The sequence below is a fragment of the Saccopteryx bilineata genome, chromosome 1 (assembly GCF_036850765.1).
Source record: "Saccopteryx bilineata isolate mSacBil1 chromosome 1, mSacBil1_pri_phased_curated, whole genome shotgun sequence".
Taxonomy (NCBI): Eukaryota; Metazoa; Chordata; class Mammalia; order Chiroptera; family Emballonuridae; genus Saccopteryx; species Saccopteryx bilineata.
In genome coordinates, this window is record NC_089490.1 from 270,021,926 (window position 1) to 270,042,867 (window position 20,942).

Genomic DNA, 20,942 nt, shown 5'->3' on the forward strand with positions numbered 1-20,942 from the left:
ACTTAGGATATAATTGAAAATATTTGTAATAAATAATAGATTTTCATGCTTCAGAGTTCAAAATGTGTTCTAAAAAGGATCAAATGTTAAGTTGTTAAATTTCTTGTGCATATGTAAACACATTTTATGTATATGCAAGCAACATACATGTTCTCTAGCAGCTTTTTTTTTTTACAAGGACAGAGAGAGTCAGAGAGAGGGATAGATAGGGACCGACAGGCAGGAACAGAGAGAGATGAGAAGCATCAATCATCAGTTTTTTGTTGCGACACCTTAGTTGTTCATTGATTGCTTTCTCAATATGTGCCTTGACCGTGGGCCTTCAGCAGACCGAGTGATCCCTTGCTCAAGCCAGCGACCTTGGCTCCAAGCTGGTGAGCTTCTTGCTCAAGCCAGATAAGCCCGCGCTCAAGCTGGCGAGCTTAGGGTCTCGAACCTGGGTCCTTCCGCATCCCAGTTTGACGCTCTATCCACTGCGCCACCACCTGGTCAGGCTCTAGCAGTTTTTTAAAAACACACTTAGAAAGTGCTTAACCTTATTAAGTTAATATTTTAAAAGGTCTTGATAGGGGAAGAAAAGCTTCCTAAAGATTTTTTTTCAGAATTAAAAAAAATTAAGAATAAACTTTAACTTAATTTAACCTTTTAAACTTGTCACATGTTTTAAAATTTTCTTAACTCTTCTCTGTTCTGTGGTGGTGCAGTGGATCAAGTGTCGACCTGGAATGCTGAGGTCACAGGTTGGAAACCCTGGGCTTGCCTGGTCAGGGCACATATGACAAGCAAACAATAAACAACTAAAGTGAAGCAATATCAGTTGTTATTTCTTGCTCCCCACTCCTCTCTCTGTAAAATCAATAAATAAAATTTCTAAAATTTTCTTAATTGTTTTCAAATGTATTTACATCTTTTATAAACACTACTTAATTTTCCTGGACATAGAATTATGTAAATGAGAGCATCAATTTTCAAGTAGGACTTGATTAAATTAGGTATATTTTATCCTTTGTATGTCTGGTATACTTTTTCTTGATTAATTCAGAATTTTTATCTGGCACCTAGTTATACATTTCATATAATGTGCATATTAAAAAAATGCTTGCTTAATACACACAAAGCCCTGTTACACGCAATCAGTTAACTATGAAGCTAATTCAGCAACTGAAATATCATGAAGATTAATATTCAAAATACCGCTCATTTTTTTTTTCATTGAACAATCTAATGAATAGTGTTCAATGATTTTTTTCTTTGCTTTCTGGGGACATAATATACACCCCTTTTTAACGAGCTCATTAAGTCTCCTCTGACTATACAGCCTTCTAGTTCATCTGGAAAAGTTGCTTGGTGTGAAATAATAGGCTGTTGTGATTGGAAACATCAGTGCAAGGTCCATTTTAGAGACAAGTAAGTAACTTGTCTCAGTATTTGGTGGTCACAGCTGATTGGGGGCCGTAACTCAAATCTCCTGACCCACACAGCATACTCAGCTTTCTACAAAACTGGCTGCCTTGGTTAATGGTGAAGGAAAGAAGTCTTTTTTCTTTATGAATAGAAAATTAAACAAGTAAAGTTCATAAAAGATGTTTCCCTCTTACAAAACACAGAAAAATTCCTGATGGTTCATTTATTTGGATTTTTAATCTTTAAAACAAGTGACTAATTCCATGATTGGATTAAAGTAGCGAGTTTCACCTTTTTGCATCTTGTGGCACACATAAACTAATTACTAAAATTCTGCGGCACACCAAAAAATATGTATTTTGCTGACCTGGCCAAAAAATAGGTATATTTTTTATTCATTCACACCAGATGGCTATTGTTGTGTTGGCTTGTTTTTATGTTTTTATTTGATAATCTAAGGGAAAAGAGGTCAGTGCCCTTGACTAAATAGTCAGGTGTTGCGTCTTTTAAAAATTCTTGTGGCCCACTGGTTGAAAAATCACAGGATTAAAGTGAAAGCATGTGATCGTGAAGAGAAGTTGAAGTAACTTTGCCTAATTCTGCTTTGCTGGCCAGCTTCTGGGTTGGAGGTACACATTGTGACAAGCTGTGAACCAGCATCAACCCTGTGGAATTCTTGAGACTATTGAGCTTTCCTAAGTTCAAAGCCTGGCAAGTCATTACTGGTTCTAAGATCTAAGCATCAGATAATTTTTACAAAATGTCATTTCAATGAGATAATTGTAAACAGCACTAGAAGCACATGAATTAAATTACTGCTTAAATACTCATTTGCTTAATTAGGTGGAATACTGGAATGTCTTTTGCTTTATTGCTTCACAATGATATGAGTAGTGTATGCTTTGTAACAATATATTAATTATAATATTTAATGAGTACTCAAAGTTCCAGGTACATCTAAGCTTTCTATGTACCTCCAGGTTGGGGCAAAAGTAGCTCTACAGTTGTTAGTATGGAAAATAATACAGCGATTAATAAATAGTAATACAAAAATAAAAACTGTTTTGCGTACTCACAACTGTAAACCTACTTTTGTCCCACCCTGTGTTATTTAATTTTCACAATTACACTTGGAGATGCATAGTTTTTCATAGGAGGATGTGTTGTTCACTTGAATTAACTCACTCAAAGACATGCACACTGAGTGGTGAAGCTGGAGTCCAGTCTGGGTCTGGCTGACTCAGTAACCTCTCAGCCTCTATGCTAAATTGATTTCTCTGCCCATGCTATATATCGACGTGATCCTTTAGTTGATTTATTGATGGTGACATTTAATTTTAGGTGTTTTCTTTTTCCAAAATGGAACTCTTATTGTAAAAGCCAATCACACTGACTGGAGTTTGTAGAGATTCCAACTGAGCATTTGAGGATTCTAGGGAAGAAGTAGGAGGGAGGAAAAGAGGAAAGGGAAAGAAAGGATGGGGAGAAAAAGGAAACCAAAAGGAATTTAGTGTCTCTCTAGAACTTATATTACTGTGTTGTTTTTAAAATATAAATTTTAGAGCACAATTCCCAGTGCTACTTTATATTCCCACCTAACCCTCCAAAACCATAGATCATTCTTTATAACCATTATGAAATCCCATTTTAATAGAAAAAGATTTTCTTCCAAATTCCCCCAAGAAAATTAACTTCAGGGAAGACTTCTGAAGACATCTGATTGAGAAATGGACTTTAAAATGTCTTATTTTATGGAAGATCTTTTCATTGTGATGATCTCTGCAAAAGAAGGGTTTGTCTTTATAACTGGTGAAGCATAATTTTTAAAGATAATCATTGATGTGAAAATGTAAAAGAGTTCATAGAAAATGTTTCTGCAACCCAGCTACAGAACCACTGCTATGTGTGGTTTCCACCCTCTGTGTGGTTCCAGAGGGCCCCTCTCTAGGCAAAATTTAACAAAAAGTCAGTCACTTAGTCACTAATTGCCTGAGGTCAGGTTTTCCAGCCTAAATTGTGAAGGGGGCTTCAAATTTGAAGATTACAACCTGAAGTTTGTTTTGAGATGGAAATTATACATAGTGTATCAGACAGTTGTAAGCCTAAGTAATTTAATTTGCAAAGAGGATTGAAAGAGAAAGAAAAGTGAGATTGAGACCATGGGGATTGTGGAACCTCCTTATAGGGGGAAGAGGATGAGATGCATCTCAGGAATAAAGTAGCAGCCACAAAGTAGAGAAAGCAATCATAGACATTTCTAAGAAGAGGGCGAGTGGAAAGCTACATCAGTGGTCCCCAACACCCGGGCCGCGGACTGGTACCGGTCCATGGGCCATTTGGTACCGGTCTGCAGAGAAAGAATAAATAACTTACATTATTTCCGTTTAATTTATATTTAAGTCTGAATGATGTTTTATTTTTAAAAATGACCAGATTCCCTCTGTTACATCCGTCTAAGACTCAGTCTTGACACTTGTCTCGGTCACGTGATACATTTATCCATCCCACCCTAAAGGCCGGTCTGTGAAAATATTTTCTGACATTAAACCGGTCCGTGGCCCAAAAAAGGTTGGGGACCACTGAGCTAGATTGAACTCATTTACCTTCCTTACATACCAGGGACTCTATTGCCTTGTAATTCATCTGTTGTTGTTTTTGTTACTTTGTAACACTCTCCTGTAGTTATTAACTTAATATTCATTCTTCATTTATGTGAGTTTCACATGTGTAGAGAAAACAGGGTGCTTATAGTTTGGGAGATTGTGTTTCCAATTTGAAAGTAGGTATGTCAAGAAAATGTCAGGACTGGCCTTCAGACACAGCTAACCACACCCCATGGGGAGTGGAAGAAAACAAGGAGATAATTATGAACTATCTTAGGATGGAAGGGAGCCCCCGGGGGTCTAACTCCACACCCTATCACCTTTAGGCCCCAAGACACCAAGTTAGAGTCTGAGGAAAAATCGAAATGAGTAGGACCTAGTTCTGGCCTTATGGAACAGGTAGAGTGCCCATCTAAGTCGTAAACCCCTCTCTTCCACGTGCCCACTGTGTCACTGTGGTCCAGCATGTACTCACTGAAAAATGTTATTTAGCAGAAGAGGTCTGTTTTCAAGTAAATGTTATTTCAGAAAGAAGCCTGGGAGATAGCTCTGTTTCAAGCCCAGACCTTCTTTAAATGAAGTGGAAGGGGGAGAGACTAAAAGTCCTATATTACTTTATCTATTTACTTTCCAGGGCAAGCCCCTCAGGAACATCCTCAGAACCAACAAAACACCAGAAAACAAGATCCTGAAATTGTTCGTAGTCTTGACTTTGTTGATAACAGAGTAGGAACACATGACCTTGAAAAAATCAGTTTACATCCCTGGGCCTAATCAATGAAATACATGTCCCCTAAACTTCTTTCTAAAGATGATTTTAGTTGTGAACACCCTGAAATCTGTTATCACAACTTATTTGGGCAAGCAAGTTAGCTGCAGAAAAGAAAGTGGAAGATTATTTAGACTGTGGTGTAATTGACTGGAATATTTTTATTTTGTACATACAAAGAGATATCCAACTGTGAATTTTTAAGTAACAGCATTAGTTGAAAATGTATTTTATTAGGAGTTTTTAAAAATCACCAATTGGTTTTTCACTTAGTTTACCGGTTATATTACATTTTCTTCCCACTTTTGATTCTGAAACTTCTGGAAATTTCCTTGGCCATCCATTTATATTGTATATAAACCATTTATAGTTTGTAGATGGAGGATTCTTTCTGATTTTACAATTAGAATATGAATGCATAGGTATAATTTTTCCCTTCTGATCATTCCTGAATCTTACCCAGACCTTTGCAACCTTCAAAGACTAGCTCCTTGACCCTAAATATAAATCTAGTAGAAGTTTTAACCTTTTATCACAGAATCATATCAAGGACTCCTCTAGTTCCTGTAATCATATCTTTATGATAATAATGTGTGCTTGACATCTCAAAATCTTGATTCTCTGGTGCACTTTTACCTACTAATATAGAATACAGATGTCTTATTTCTGAATAAGATGAAATAGCAAAATTTTCATTGAATAAATTTTCCTAATTCTTTTAAAACAGACAAGCATTCTTTTCTCGAGTTTATGATAAGGTCATCCTTAGTCTAAGACCTTTAACACTACCTGATTTTTGGTTTACCTCTTTCATTTGTCCAAAATGAAGGTGTATCCATGGACCTGTATTTCCAACACAAAAAAGGAATTATAATGACCATCATTTTTTCAATCCAAGAAGTCAATTAACTCCACCAAACCTGAGTATATATCCCAATCATCCCCTCTCTCATTCCTGAGTTCCTTAACTAGAAGACCCAATTTGCAGGACATGACTTAACTGAAATTTATAGCCACACTGAGACATGTAGCTAAAGAAAGCTCTTGGGCCAGGCATCATCTCAGACTTCTAACGCAGCAGGATCACTTAACAGAAGTGTAACCTCTGAAGTAATTGCACAAGCGCAAGTTGCAACCACTTCATCTGCTCCCAGCATCTCTAACTATTGCCTGTAAGAACAGATGTTTTCTAGCCAGCCTGGCCATTCATATGGGACTGCATCTGTATATTTTTTAATTATGTTTCTCAGTTTGGGAAATTTATTATTATTTTGTCCTATGCGCATCATCCAATCCTCCTTCCTTTAAGATAGGTCAGTTTCTGGGATCCATCATCTTCAGTTTTGTAACATGTATTTCACACTTGTCTGTTTCTTAGCATAAATACAGTGTGATAAAATCAAGGCCTAAAGAATCCTGCATTTCTGTAGGTGTCCCTAGACACTGACCTTTTTTGCAAAGAAAAAATAAAAAATAAGAAGGATGTTCCTCTCTCCTGGAAAAGCCGCTTCCCTGTGACCCCTGCCTCTCGTTTTTCCTTCTTCATCTGTTGGAGTAATTTTCTTCTAAAATGTAGTAAAGTTTAAACTTTTTTACTTCTCACCTAGAAACAGTGTCCTGGGGTAAAATGACCAGGGGCTTTGTTATTAGATACGCTTGGCCTCAAATTGTGGGTCAGCCTGGGTGTAACCTTTCTGTCTTCTGTTTCCTCATCAGCATAATGGAGTAACCAACATTGTCAGGAGGTTATTGGAGGAATCAGATGAGCTACCAAATATACAATGCCTGGTACAAAACAAATGCTCAGTTAGTGTAAGTGCCCTTCCACCTTCCCCTCATCATCTGGTGACGCTTGCCTTTTCAGGTTCCTCCCTCGCACACGCGTGCTTTTTCTTCCTGAGCTCTCCTGGACTGCAGCCCACACCTTGCGGTTTCCTGATCAAGTCATTCCCTCCCACACCTCTGTACCAAGCTGGCATCTGTTGTTCTTCCACCCTTGAAGTCTTCACCACCCTCATCTTACAGAGGCTGGGGGGCACCTCCATTCCCCGTAAGATAGCAATTCCTGAGTCCCTCCTGAGTTTAAGCTTTCTTCCTCTATACTTTCAAAAAATCCTTCACAGGCTTCTTTGATCTGACAATGTCATGACAACAGTTGGTCTTACCTATCTTTCCCGATGTACCATTACTTCCTGAGAGTGAAATCTGTGTCTTCCTTAACTGTGAAACCACAGCCCCCATCTATGTCCTAGCAAATATAGTTAAATGAATGAATGAATTAGTTAAATGAATGAATCACCCAAAGGGCAGAATAAAGGTGGTTTGGTAAAGGTGGCCTACATGCTGATCTATCAGTGCAAAAAGCAACACATCAACGGCCTAGGAGCAAAAATGTTGAAGGCAAGAGACTAAATAGCTTGTGAATAGTATCAAGGATTTCTTTCTGTGGAAAGTCTTAGAAAATGCCACCAAGCTGAAATGGCTTCAGCTTTCCTTCAGTAAGTGGCTGTTGTAGGGACATATGTGAGAGGAATACCAACATTGTTATGAGAAACACATGCACTGAATAGCTATGCGTCTGATGCCATTCTCAAATCTGAAACAGTACCCGCTTTCAGGGACAAAATTGAACTAACATGTGTCCCCAGTGTTTGGCTTCCCTCTTTCCATGGACACTGTAAACAATGACATCCCCAGGGACTTGGCCTTTAACCTTGTTAGGATTGATGAGGGTGATTGTATGCACACAGCACAGCACCTGCCACAGGGGATAATTTAGGTCTCCTGCTGCTAGTCAGCTATTCCCTCTAGAGTAGCCCTGGGTCATGGGGAAAGTGTCAGAAGAATGTAAATTGTTGATTACATCCCCTAGTTCCTAAGGGTTGGTGTGGTTTAGAAAGTTTTTCCCCCTAAAAAGCCCCATTTTTCTCTCACTTGCTTAAAGTATCTTTATGGCTTTATTTAATGCAAGGCACTGTGCTAGATATCGAAATAATGTGGACAGTTACCAGCAAATAAAAATGCATAGCAATTTAGTATTTTTAGTGAGAAGTGAGTTACTTTATTTGTAAAGTGTAGGAATGTATCTGTGTAAAGGCTGAATATATCTAAAATTATTGTTCATATATTGTAATAGACTGTTTTAAAATACAAGGTGGGGCAAAAGTAGGTTTATAGTTAAAGTATTGTACATAAAATAGTTTATTCTTGTATCATTATTTGGTAATTATTATATTGTTTTCTGTACAAAGATACCGTTTTACTTATTCTGATGAATATTGTTTTATCCCTGCCATTCCTTACCGTGAAGTGTTCCTTGCCTTAAAAACATCTTTGGACTTATTATTCCTAGCCCCACAAATAACTTTTTCCCCCTCATATCTAAATTCCTTTCCTCTCAGTCTTTTCACAATAGCTTTTTCCCCCCTGTAAAGCAGCTGTACAAAACTCTAGAAAGCTCCCACTTTTATAAATTCTAATCCAAAAGGTCACATCACCAAAAGCAGATATCAAAATCCTTGTGCCAAAGGATAGAAGTGGAACTTGCGTCTGTGGATCGTTGCGGGTCCCCTTGAGCATCTGTGCAGAGGCTCAGGGAAACTGGATACAGGCAGGAAGCAAAGTAGCTCAGCTTCTCCAATGCACACAGTTCATGCATTACAGGGGTTGGGGTCCTGCAGTTCCGGTCTGCCTGGTACTGAAGAGTTCCCTGGCATGTGAGACAGTCAGTGCTAAAAACTAGGAAAGTCCTGGGCAAATTGGGATGAGATGATTCTCCTACCCACCCTTTGCTGCTTTTGCCTCTCTCTCCTCCTCTCCTCTCCCTCTCTCTCTCTCTCTCTCTCCCCCCCCTCTTTCTGTCACTCTCTGTCTCTCTCTTTTCCCTTTTTAAGCCCTCACTCCTTTGAAACCACGCATTGATCTTTATTTCTTAATGATTCTAGCTGTAAGCAAATATTCGAAGATCCTGGACCAGCACATCCCTCAGGGAGAGCCCTACTTCCAGTAAATGTTGTCATGTGAGACAGCAAGATAGCAAATAGATGTCACTTGTGCCCATTCTAATTGTTTGTGCATGGCTGTCTGGAGTAAAATGTTAATAGTTTCTTGCATATCTGTTCAGATAGTATTATAAATACTATTATATACCATACTCTTTTTAATTTAACAATATACCTTGGGGCTCTTTTGTATGTATTAATGTTGATAATGATCTATACCTCATTCTTCTTATCTGACACATAGCATTCCCTGTGTTATATGCAGTAGTCCATTTAACTCTATTGGCAGACTTGTAAATCATGTCATTTTTTTTTTACAACTACAAATAACATTGCTAGTTTCTTTATAACTGAACATTACTGTCTCTTTTTGTGATGTACATCCATTGGATAAATTTTTAGCAGTCAAGTTACATTTAAACATTTCCTAGATATTACCAAGCTATCTTCCAGATACATCAAGTGACAGTCCCACCATCAACATAAGAAATGCTGTATTTGCACTCCTGTTGCTCCTGGGATTGACAACAAAATAATTTGCCAATCATGAATCTGTAGTAAGATTCATCTTTTGCATATGGCTTATATATACTCTGTTTTTAACCCTTGCTTTATTGGCATTTGGTATAATACCTATCACATAGTAGATGTTCAGTAAATGTTTTTTGAATGAATGGGTAACACTGGGGAACAAAATTTTTGTTGTATCCACAAAAACACTTGTTCTTACCTAATTCAAGTGTGCTGATCTCAAATCTAACATTAGTTTTTCTCTGTAAGCTACAAGTTTTTTTACAATTCAAGATTTTAGGTTTTCATCTTATTGTAAAATTTTAAACATTTAGTTTAACATAATGAAGTAGAATGTCATCTTGGGCATCATCTTTGTGAAAATATAATAATTTATATAATGCAGTAAATACACTAATACATTAAAAGATATGATTGCATCAGAAGTTGTCTACAATTTCAAAATAAAACATATTAAAACACTTATTTTAATCATAAAATTTGCGCAAAAATTTATTTAAATTCTATTCAGGCAAAAATTGGTGTTTGAAGCTCTTGCATTTGTGTACTTGTTGAGGACAATCTGATCATTTGATGCTCCAGCAGTAGTCTGCTCATCACTAAGAGCTCCAAGATTTTCGGGAAACTTATCAAGGTGACTGTTCAGGAAGTGAATCTTAACACTCATGTTACATCCAATGTTGTGGAAAGCCAACAGCATCCTTTGAACCAGAAGTTCATCGTTTTCTGCATTTTTTGTTGCCAAGGAAGTTCTTTGTAACTGCCACAAAAGACTGCCATGCTGCTTGCTCCTCCTTATCCATCTTCCTGGCAAATTATTCGTCTCGTATCAGGGTTCGAATTTGAGATCCATTGAATACACCTGCTTTTATCTTCTCGAAAGACAAGGCAGGAAAAGCAGAAATAATATGTTGAAAGCATTCACTTTCTCTATTCAAAGCTTGAACAAACTGCTTCATTAAGCCAAGTTTGATGTGAAGTGGGGGGAGAAATGATCCTGTCTCGATTAACTACATGTTCATCCACAATATTTTGCATACCTACTTCCAGAGCTTCACGTTTTGGCCACTCCTTCTGTGTCCAGTGTTTCTCCCGAGCTCGGCTGTCCCACAAACACAGAAAGCAAGGATACTTTGTGAAACCTCTCTGTTGTCCTAGCAGGAAATTTACCATTTTAAGATCCACAAAAATGATTCAGTTATGCTCCTCATACTTCAGAAAGTCGAGGACTGTTTTTATGTCATTACAATCTTCTCGCAGATGAGTTGAATAACCAATTGGAACCCCTGAAAATAGGCAATATATACACGTGTCACAAATGATGAAATATTGCGCCTTTGACATTGAAGTGTGTAACAGCCACATATATAACAGAAGGTGTCAGGACTATTCTTACATTTACGCCTACTCGAAAAAGCCATGATTCAATCTTAAAACAAAATAAGAGGGTGTTTTTATCAGATAATATTTTTTTTTCTTTCTTTTTTTTTTTATTTTCTAAATGTATTCTCCTTAGGGAAACATAGCACTACTGAGTGTCTATTATATCCTATGGAGAATGTCAATCTTAGGTCATAGCGTTAAGAGCTCCCGGTTTGGGTCCCATAAGCTTTCTTTGAAATGACCTATTCAGATAATAATTTTTTACATTTAAAAACAACTACAATTATGCAAAAATGATGTTTGTAAAACATTAATTGCCTTGTGGTTATGTTCAATCCAAGAATCATTGCCCTTTAACTCCAATTTAAAAACCAATGCATGCCATTAACTATAACAAAAAGAAATTAAAATTGCATAAAAACTAGAGCATGCTCCAAAAAAGGATTTCAGATTTGGAATCAGCGATGCAGAAATATATAGAAACAGTTCTAAAACCTCATGCAACGGAAAATGAAAAAAAATTTGTTCCCCAGTGTAATGAACAAATAAGTTAATGTCATTATTTACTTCTTCTTAGTCCTCCTTATAATACATGAAGATTTGGGAAATGAATGTCAAAACCTGTATTTCAACAGAATCTCATGGCTTCTTGGCATAAGGCAGGGATCTGGCTCAACATGTTATCCCTTTCACCTGGCACCTAGAAGATGGTATATACTGTGAATGAATGAATGAACTATGAGAACAATGAGGTAAATAGAACTGGGATGAATTTTATCCTCCTGCACCAGTGACGGGCATTTCTGGAAAGTAAGCTCAGACCAGAGAAAGCTGTGCTTACAGGCCCAGAATTTCCTAACATCACTGCAGCATCATACTTACCTCCTTGGTTCGAAGTCAATTAAACAGGAGTGTCAAGGAAAAGGAAAGGAGTTGTGACAATCAGCCTGGGACTGGGATCTCATTCAATTGGATTTATACTGTCCACAATAGTTTGGCTGTGTTTGACAGGTTAAGGATTTCCTAGAGAAAACAGCTACTACTCTATGCCAAACTCCTCAAAAAATGCCCTGATCACTAAGACAGAAAACAAACCAAACCAAAATGAAATGAACCAAATAGCAACAGAAATAAACATACCTTAGGGTAGTTGGAGGATTACCAGATCTGCTGTCCAAAGACCACCATCCTTCAGAGTAGGGGTGTGCTCTTCAGGATAAACACATACGTGAAAAGGGATATCTGGTGAGATGCAGTCCCTTCCTTGTGTCAATTTCCTGGGTCATTTGGGGTCTTAGGAAAATCCTCTTGTTAGTGCACTGAATTGCACATGCATTATGTAACTCTTTGCAACCCAATAACTGAACCCATGGTTTCGTAGCTATTAAAATATGCCACAAACCAAACCACCTGTGAGGCGCCAACTCAGCAAATGTGCCTATGCAAAAAGCAGTCAGAAAAGGACACAGAAAATGAGGATGAGGGGAGCCTGAGTTACAACCTAGAATTCATATGTCTGATGTCATGAAAAACACAAGAGGAAAACTATTCCATGTACTGTAAATTGAAGGAAGATGGCAGCCATGGGCACTGGAATTAAAGACCATTATCACTATATGAGAGGGTCACATAATGTGGAATGAATCGGAGCGACTACTGTGGTCCCCTGTTGGAAAAACTGCAGTTATGGATAATTGTGTGCAAGCACTAAGAGAAATGCCAGATGTTAGAATGTATGTTTAATGTGAAAATTGCATTTTGGTTTTTTGTTGTTTTGTTTGTTTGTTTTGCAGAACCGCAACATAGAGTTTATTTTATAAAATAGGGGCATATTTCTGAAGGAAAAAACAGTGCAAGAGTAACATTTTAACGTCCTATTACTTACATTTTAGTTCAATGCAAAGGAACATGACTTTTCAAAGGGAAAAATCTCTTCTTTTTCTCCCTCTCTCCCTCTCTCTCCTACAAAACAGCATTAAGTTTTTCCAAACATGTTATCTTAGGTTATAATTGAAATTAGACTCTATGGAAGGAAAGGAATGATAGGTCTCTTCAAAGGCCCCTTGTTCTACTGATTTTATCAGTGCTGCTTTGTTAATAAGGTGGCCTTAAGAGCTTTTATTATTGAGGGAATCCAAGGAACTATAGATAAGTAAAATTGGTGTCGAGTATTATGAATTTATTCTTTCTCATTTTTTTTACTCCAGTTGCCTCATTTTTTTCCCTAAATCTCACAGTCTTAGCCTGAATTCCCTTAGAGATAGCATACATTCTAACCTTTTATGTGGAGGGTAAGTCACGGGAAACCAAGGAAGCAAGAGTGAGTGGTGGTAAAAGGAATAGCAGAAGGGGGGAAAAGAAAGGTAATACATGGCAATTTATTAAGGAACTTGTCACATCTTTACAAGAAATAAAGCTAGCTGCTAAGTTACAGAAGATACTACTTACGAGGTTGTATAGAACCTTCCACTTGGGGGGAAAGGGGTGAGCGGTTTTTCTGCTCACATGTCATTTTTGTCTCATTGGTCGGTTTGCTCTACAGAACCTTGACCCTGCCAGAAGTCCCTGGGGAAGGCAGAGGCTCCACATGTCTTACACATAGCTGAGTGGTTCCTGTCAAGTCAAAGGCTGTTTCTGAGGCCAGACCCTCCAGGGTGGGGAGGCAGAAATGATGAGGCAACTGCAGTGATGACCAAGACTTTCTGGGGCTACTCTAGCCAGGAAGCTGGGGAAGCAGTCTGTGCCCAAGGGAAGGCCATACACAGGACCCCGTGTACTCATCTATATTTTAATGGCAGAATTAAAATGAATCAGACCACAGATTTATTAAATTAACCTTCCTTAATGTCCTAATATAGATCGTGCTCTCTAGTTTAGTGCTGTGTCTCCTGTTGCTTGAGTGCCTAGTTTGTACCAGGTGTTTTACTAAATGCTTCAAATAAATTATCTTGCTAAATCCTCAGAATTCAACTCCATTTTAGAGATGAGAAAACTGAGACTTAAAGAGGGTAAATAACTTGCTTATGTTCACATAGCTAGAAGTGGCGAAGCTAGAATTTGAACCCAGGTCTTCTTACTTCTAAAGCCATGGAAATCTTATGCCATCAAATCAGCATCCACTTTGCTATCCCTACTGGAAAAGTAATTCTGGCTGTGAGTAGCGAGGAGGAGAATAGTTCTCATCTTCTTCATGCTTATACCAAAATCTCTTTCTTTTTGCTTTTTGTGTTTCATGCACCTGACAGGATTTTCATAGGTGTGTATATATGTGAGAGAGAGAGAAAGATTTTTGTGTTGAATTTTCCAATTTTCCAAATAAGAGAATGGAAAAACAGTGGATGGGCAGAATATTTGATGCAAATATATTTTTTGACATACAGTAATCACAGTACCAACTTTAGCAAAAAGAAGAAAGACAATTCCTGCTATGCCTGACTGGTGGTGGCACAGAGGATAGAGCACCGACTTGGGACACTGAAACCCCAGGTTTGAAACCCTGAGGTCACTGGCTTGAGTACGGGCTTACCAGCCTGAATGCAGGGTCACCGGCTTGAGCATGGGATCATAGATAAGATCTCATGGTCACTGGCTTGAGCCCAAGGTCACGGACTTGAAGTCCAAGGTCACTGGCTTGAGCCCAAGATCACTGGCTCAGCTGGAGACCCCCTGGTCAAGGTACATATATATGAGAAGCAATCAGTGAACAGCTAAAGTGCTTCTTATCTCTCTCCCTTCCTGTCTTTCTGCCTGTCTGTCTCTCTTTTCTCTTTTTCTCTCTCAAAAAAAAAAAAAAAGGAAAAGAAAGAAAAAAAGGAAGGATGGAAGGGAGGGAGGGAAAGTGAAGGGAAAAAGAGAGAAAGAAAGAAAAGAATATTCCTGCTGCAATAGAAAGGTCTCCCTTCACCAGAACAGTCTTCACTTGCTACCATTGTGAAATCAGGATGAACATGTTTAACATGATCATTTCTACAGCCTGTGGGGTTGACTGACAAGGACATTTTTAATATATCATGTTGAAACCAGGTTAATAATATTTCAAGGCAGAGCTAAAAATGAATACCACTTCCCACAATCAAGTGGAAATGTTAATAATGTCAACACGCCTTAAATGCCATGAAGTCCCATGCCTGTATACGTAACAAGAGTAGCAATAGGAACTTTTCTGTAAGGGAGGATGAAGCTAGTGTTATTTTCATGTGCTCATTAATTGTATGCTTCCCTATATTAACTTTTTAAAAAACTATACCTGAGAATGTACTGCAATGAAATATAAAATTTGAAATATTATTATTCCATTGAATAAGGTCCTTTGAATAGTTTTGAGATTTAGTATTCTTTTTTTAAAAATATTTTACTTATTTTTAGAGAGAGAGGATAGAGAGAGAGAAAGAGAGAGAGAGAGAGAGAAGGGGAAGGAGCAGGAAGCATCAACTCCCATCTGTGCCTTGACCAGGCAAGCCAGGGTTTTGAACCGGCAACCTCAGTGTTTCCAGGTTGACGCTTTATCCCACTGCGCCACCACAGATCAGGCCGAGATTTAGTATTCTTGAGTTCAACTTACACAGTTACTGAATCATGCAAAGGTCATTTAGGTCAGTGTTTCCCAAATGGCACACATAGATAATTATATTTCTAGTGAATACTAAAGTAAGTGAAGAATGTGGTTTGTATTTAGTTCCCACTCATTTACTCCAAGGGTTCAGGGAAATTGCTGTATTGACTCAACTGTGATCTTGGCACACCATTAGGAGAGTCTAATGTATGTAGAGAAAACTTAGATTGCCTGACCAAGTAGTAGCACAGTGGATAGAGCTTCGACCTGGGATGCTGAAGACCCAGGTTCAAAACCCCAAGGTTGCCAGTTTTATCATGGGCTCATCTGGCTTGAGCACAGGCTCACTGGCTTGAAGTCCAAGGTTGCTGACCAAGGTCACTGGCTTGAACAAGGGGTCACTGGCTCAGCTGGAGCTCCCCAGTCAAGGCACATATAAGAAGCAATCAATGAACAACTAAAGTGCCCCAACTATGAGTTGATACTCTCATCTCTCTATCTGTCAGTCTCTCTCTCTGTGTCTTTGTCTCTCTGTTTTGCTAAAAAAAAATAAAGAAAACTTAGTTTACTTTTACTTTTAAAGGTTATATCTTTAATTATTCCAGTGAAATCTGGGTGAGCACACGGTATACCCACAGGGAGCATCAGAATAGGCAAAATATATGAACAGGAAAGTAACGGAAGGAGGGATTGTAAATTGGCACCCCACACAATGAGAAACTAAGAAATGCATCACAAAATCTTTAAGTCTGTGTGCCAATGGCAAAATTCTGCTAAGTCAATGCTTCGTAGACTTTAGAACTTCAAGCAAAAAAAATGAGAGGCCCAACACAGGATTACTTCCTCATCAACTTAAAACTGTTTTCAACAGAACAACTACCAAATACTAGAACTGTGATTCCAGATTAGGACATTTATGTTCCTATCCTTTATATATTTAATATCACAAAATAGGAAGATACCTAAAGAGCAGTCACCCCCAAATGAGAGCTGTTGAAACTTTTCATTAAGGTCTGTGTGTGTATAACTGTGGAACATTATTATTATTATTATTATTATTAATTTTTATTTCACCAAGAGCCAGTAAGACTTTATTTTGGAATACCACATGTCCATCGTGTTTTGGAATGACCATGATAAAGTCATTCATCAGGATATAGAATTATTTCATGTCCTCTCAAAAACTTCTAGTGAGAAACATCTCAACTATTAAATAGGACACAGCAACCCAACTTTATATAACAAAGTGTTATCAACTTGTGTACCAGGCACTATAATAACTGCTAGGAACACATAGGTGAGCTATGTGGCTACAACTCCTACTTTAGAGTCTAGTTGGACACGGAAAAGGTTTTAAGAAAATATGTGATTGTAATGCCGTAAGTACCATGAAGGCAAAGTACAAGTTGTAAGAGCATAGAATCAAACCGGCATGAAGCTTTCTCTGAAAGGAGTTCCCTGTGCTTGTCGTATATTTAAGGCAACTTTTGCATATTTTTAAAAGACACAGTCTCTAGACAGATTACAAAAAAGCCATCCCCTTGGTAGGATAAATTAGAAAATAGTGTGTTGGGCAAATGAGTTTGTAAAATCTGTATTTCTCTGGTTTGCTCAGTTTTATGGTTTAAAATGTCACTGCCCATGTGAAACTACTAATTACCTTCCTGAGAGGGAAGGGCCATTGTTATGCTGATGTTGCTGGAGGAGGGGTCTCTGTGGGCCCAGGTAGTTCTTTTTTTTTTTTTTTTTTTTTTTTTTTAATAAATTTTTATTAATGGTAATGGGATGACATTAATAAATCAGGGTACATATATTCAAAGAAAACATGTCTAGGTTATTTTGTCATCAAATTATGTTGCAAACCCCTCGCCCAAAGTCAGATTGTCCTCCGTCACCCTCCATCTAGTTCTCTGTGCCCCTGCCCCTCCCCCTAACTCTCTCCCTCCCTCCCTCCCATGTCCTCCCTCCCCCCCCACCCTTGGTAACCACCACACTCTTGTCCATGTCTCTTAGTCTCATTTTTATGTTCCACCAATGTATGGAATCATGTAGTTCTTGTTTTTTTCTGATTTGCTTATTTCACTCCTTATAATGTTATCAAGATCCCACCATTTTGCTGTAAATGATCTGATGTCATCATTTCTTATGGCTGAGTAGTATTCCATAGTGTATATGTGCCACATCTTCTTTATCCAGTCTTCTATTGAAGGGCTTTTTGGTTGTTTTCATGTCTTGGCCACTGTGAACAGTGCTGCAATGAACATGGGGCTACATGTGTCTTCACGTATCAATGTTTCTGAGGTTTTGGGGTATATACCCAGTAGAGGGATTGCTGGGTCATAAGGTAGTTCTATTTGCAGTTTTTTGAGGAACCACCATACTTTCCTCCATAATGGTTGTACTACTTCACAGTCCCACCAACAGTGAATGAGGGTTCCTTTTTCTCCACAGCTTCTCCAACATTTGCTATTACCCGTCTTGTTGATAATAGCTAATCTAACAGGAGTGAGGTGGTATCTCATTGTAGTTTTGATTTGCATTTCTCTAATAACTAATGAAGCTGAGCATCTTTTCATATATCTGTTGGCCATTTGTATCTCTTCCTGGGAGAAGTGTCTGTTCATGTCCTCTTCCCATTTTTTTATTGGATTGCTTGTTTGTTTGTTGTTGAGTTTTATGAGTTCTTTGTAAATTTTGGATATTAGGCCCTTATCTGAGCTGTCGTTTGAAAATATCAGTTCCCATATAGTTGGCTGTCTGTTTATTTTGATATCAGTTTCTCTTGCTGAGCAAAAACTTTTAATTCTGATGTAGTCCCATTCATTTATCTTTGCCTTCACTTCTCTTGCCATTGGAGTCAAGTTCATAAAATGTTCTTTAAAACCCAGGTCCATGATTTTAGTACCTATGTCTTCTTCTATGTACTTTATTGTTTCAGGTCTTATATTTAGGTCTTTGATCCATTTTGAATTAATTTTAGTACACGGGGACAGGCTGTAGTCGAGTTTCATTCTTTTGCATGTGGCTTTCCAGTTTTCCCAACACCATTTGTTGAAGAGGCTTTCTTTTCTCCATTGTGTGTTGTTGGCCCCTTTATCAAAGATTATTTGACCATATATATGTGGTTTTATTTCTGGGCTTTCTATTCTGTTCCATTGGTCTGAGTGCCTATTTTTTTGCCAATACCATGCTGTTTTGATTATCGTGGCCCTATAATATAGTTTAAAGTCAGGTACTGTAATGCCCCCAGCTTCATTCTTTTTCCTTAGGATTGTTTTGGCTATTCGGGGTTTTTTATAGTTCCATATAAATCTGATGATTTTTTGTTCCATTTCTTTAAATAGGGATTTTGATGGGAATTGCATTAAATTTGTATATTGCTTTGGGTAATATGGCCATTTTGATTATATTTATTCTTCCTATCCAAGAACAAGGAATATTTTTCCATCTCATTGTATCTTTTTCGATTTCCCTTAACAATGCTTTGTAATTTTCATTATATAGGTCCTTTACGTTCTTTGTTATGTTTATTCCTAGGTATTTTATTTTTTTTGTTGCAATCGTGAAGGGGATTATTTTTTTGAGTTCGTTTTCTAATATTTCATTGTTGGCATATAGAAAGGCTATGGACTTTTGTATGTTAATTTTGTATCCTGCGACCTTACTGTATTGGTTTATTGTTTCTAATAATCTTTTTGTGGAGTCCTTCGGGTTTTCGATGTATAGGATCATATCATCAGCAAAAAGTGATAGCTTTACTTCTTCTTTTCCGATATGGATGCCTTTTATTTCTTTGTCTTGTCTGATTGCTCTGGCCAGAACTTCTAGCACCACGTTGAATAAGAGTGGAGAGAGTGGACAACCCTGTCTTGTTCCTGATTTAAGGTAGAAAGTCCTCAGTTTTATGCCGTTTAATAGGATGTTGGCTGATGGTTTATCATATATGGCCTTTATCATGTTGAGATATTTTCCTTCTATACCCATTTTGTTGAGAGTCTTAAATATAAAATTGTGTTGTATTTTATCAAAAGCCTTTTCTGCATCTATTGATAAGATCATGTGGTTTTTGTTCTTTGTTTTGTTGATATGGTGTATTACGTTAACCGTTTTGCGTATGTTGAACCATCCTTGAGATTCTGGGATGAATCCCACTTGATCATGATGTATTATTTTTTTAATATGTTGTTGTATTCGGTTTGCCAGCATTTTGTTTAGTATTTTAGCATCTGTATTCATTAGAGATATTGGTCTGTAGTTTTCTTTCTTTGTGCCATCCTTGCCAGGTTTTGGTATGAGGGTTATGTTGGCCTCATAAAATGTGTTTGGAAGTATTGCTTCTTCTTCAATTTTTTGGAAGACTTTGAGTAGAATAGGAACCAAGTCTTCTTTGAATGTTTGATAGAATTCACTAGTATAACCGTCTGGGCCTGGACTTTTATTTTTGGGGAGATTTTTAATAGTTTTTTCTATTTCCTCCCTGCTGATTGGTCTGTTTAGGCTTTCTGCTTCTTCATGACTCAGTCTAGGAAGGTTGTATTGTTCTAGGAATTTATCCATTTCTTCTAGATTGTTGCATTTGGTGGCATATAATTTTTCATAGTATTCTACAATAATTCTTTGTATATCTATGATGTCTGTGGTGATCTCTCCTCTTTCATTTTGGATTTTATTTATTTGAGTCCTGTGCCTTTTTTCCTTGGTGAGTCTTGCCAAGGGTTTGTCAATTTTGTTGATCTTTTCAAAGAACCAGCTCCTTGTTTTATTGATTTTTTCTATAGTTTTTCTGTTCTCTATTTCATTTATTTCTGCTCTGATTTTTATTATCTCCTTTCTTCGGCTGGTTTTGGGTTGTCTTTGTTCTTCTTTTTCTAGTTCCTTAAGGTGTGAAGTTAAGTGGTTTACTTCGGCTCTCTCTTGTTTGTTCATATAGGCCTGAAGTGATATGAACTTTCCTCTTATTACTGCTTTTGCTGCATCCCAGAGATTCTTATATGTCGTATTTTCATTTTCATTTGTCTGTATATATCTTTTGATTTCTGCGCTTATTTCTTCTTTGACCCATTCCTTTTTTAGAAGTATGTTGTTTAGTTTCCACATTTTTGTGGGTTTTTCCCCCTCTTTTTTGCAGTTGAATTCTAGTTTCAAGGCTTTATGATCAGAAAATATGCTTGGTACAATTTCAATTTTTCTAAATTTGCTGATATTGTCTTTGTGGCCCAACATATGGTCAATTCTTGAGAATGTTCCATGTACACTAGAGAAAAATGTATACTCTGTCGCTTTGGGATGAAGTGTCCTGTAGATGTCTATCATATCCAGGTGTTCTAGTATTTCGTTTAAGGCCACTATATCTTTATTGATTCTCTGTTTGGATGACCGATCTAGAGCCGTCAGCGGTGTATTGAGGTCTCCAAGTATGATTGTATTTTTGTTAGTTTTTGTTTTAAGGTCAATAAGTAGCTGTCTTATATATTTTGGTGCTCCTTGGTTTGGTGCATATATATTAAGGATTGTTATGTCTTCTTGATTCAACTTCCCCTTAATCATTATGAAATGACCATTTTTGTCTCTGAGTACTTTTTCTGTCTTGTAGTCAGCATTATTAGATATGAGTATTGCTACGCCTGCTTTTTTTTGGGTGTTGTTTGCTTGGAGTATTGTTTTCCAGCCTTTCACTTTGAATTTGTTTTTATCCTTGT

The 20,942-nt window shown here is 37.5% G+C and overlaps 1 protein-coding gene and 1 non-coding gene across 16 annotated transcripts in view; one reads left to right on the top strand and one right to left on the bottom strand.

Annotated features, from left to right (window-relative positions):
* The window catches only part of PDE4D (phosphodiesterase 4D), a 1,576,413-nt gene that overhangs the window by 1,391,014 nt on the left and 164,457 nt on the right, over nucleotides 1-20,942 (top strand). The window lies entirely within an intron of this gene.
* On the bottom strand, nucleotides 10,809-10,935 carry LOC136321209 (small nucleolar RNA SNORA25). The gene has a single exon (XR_010728488.1). It is a non-coding gene; the product is annotated as a small nucleolar RNA SNORA25 (small nucleolar RNA).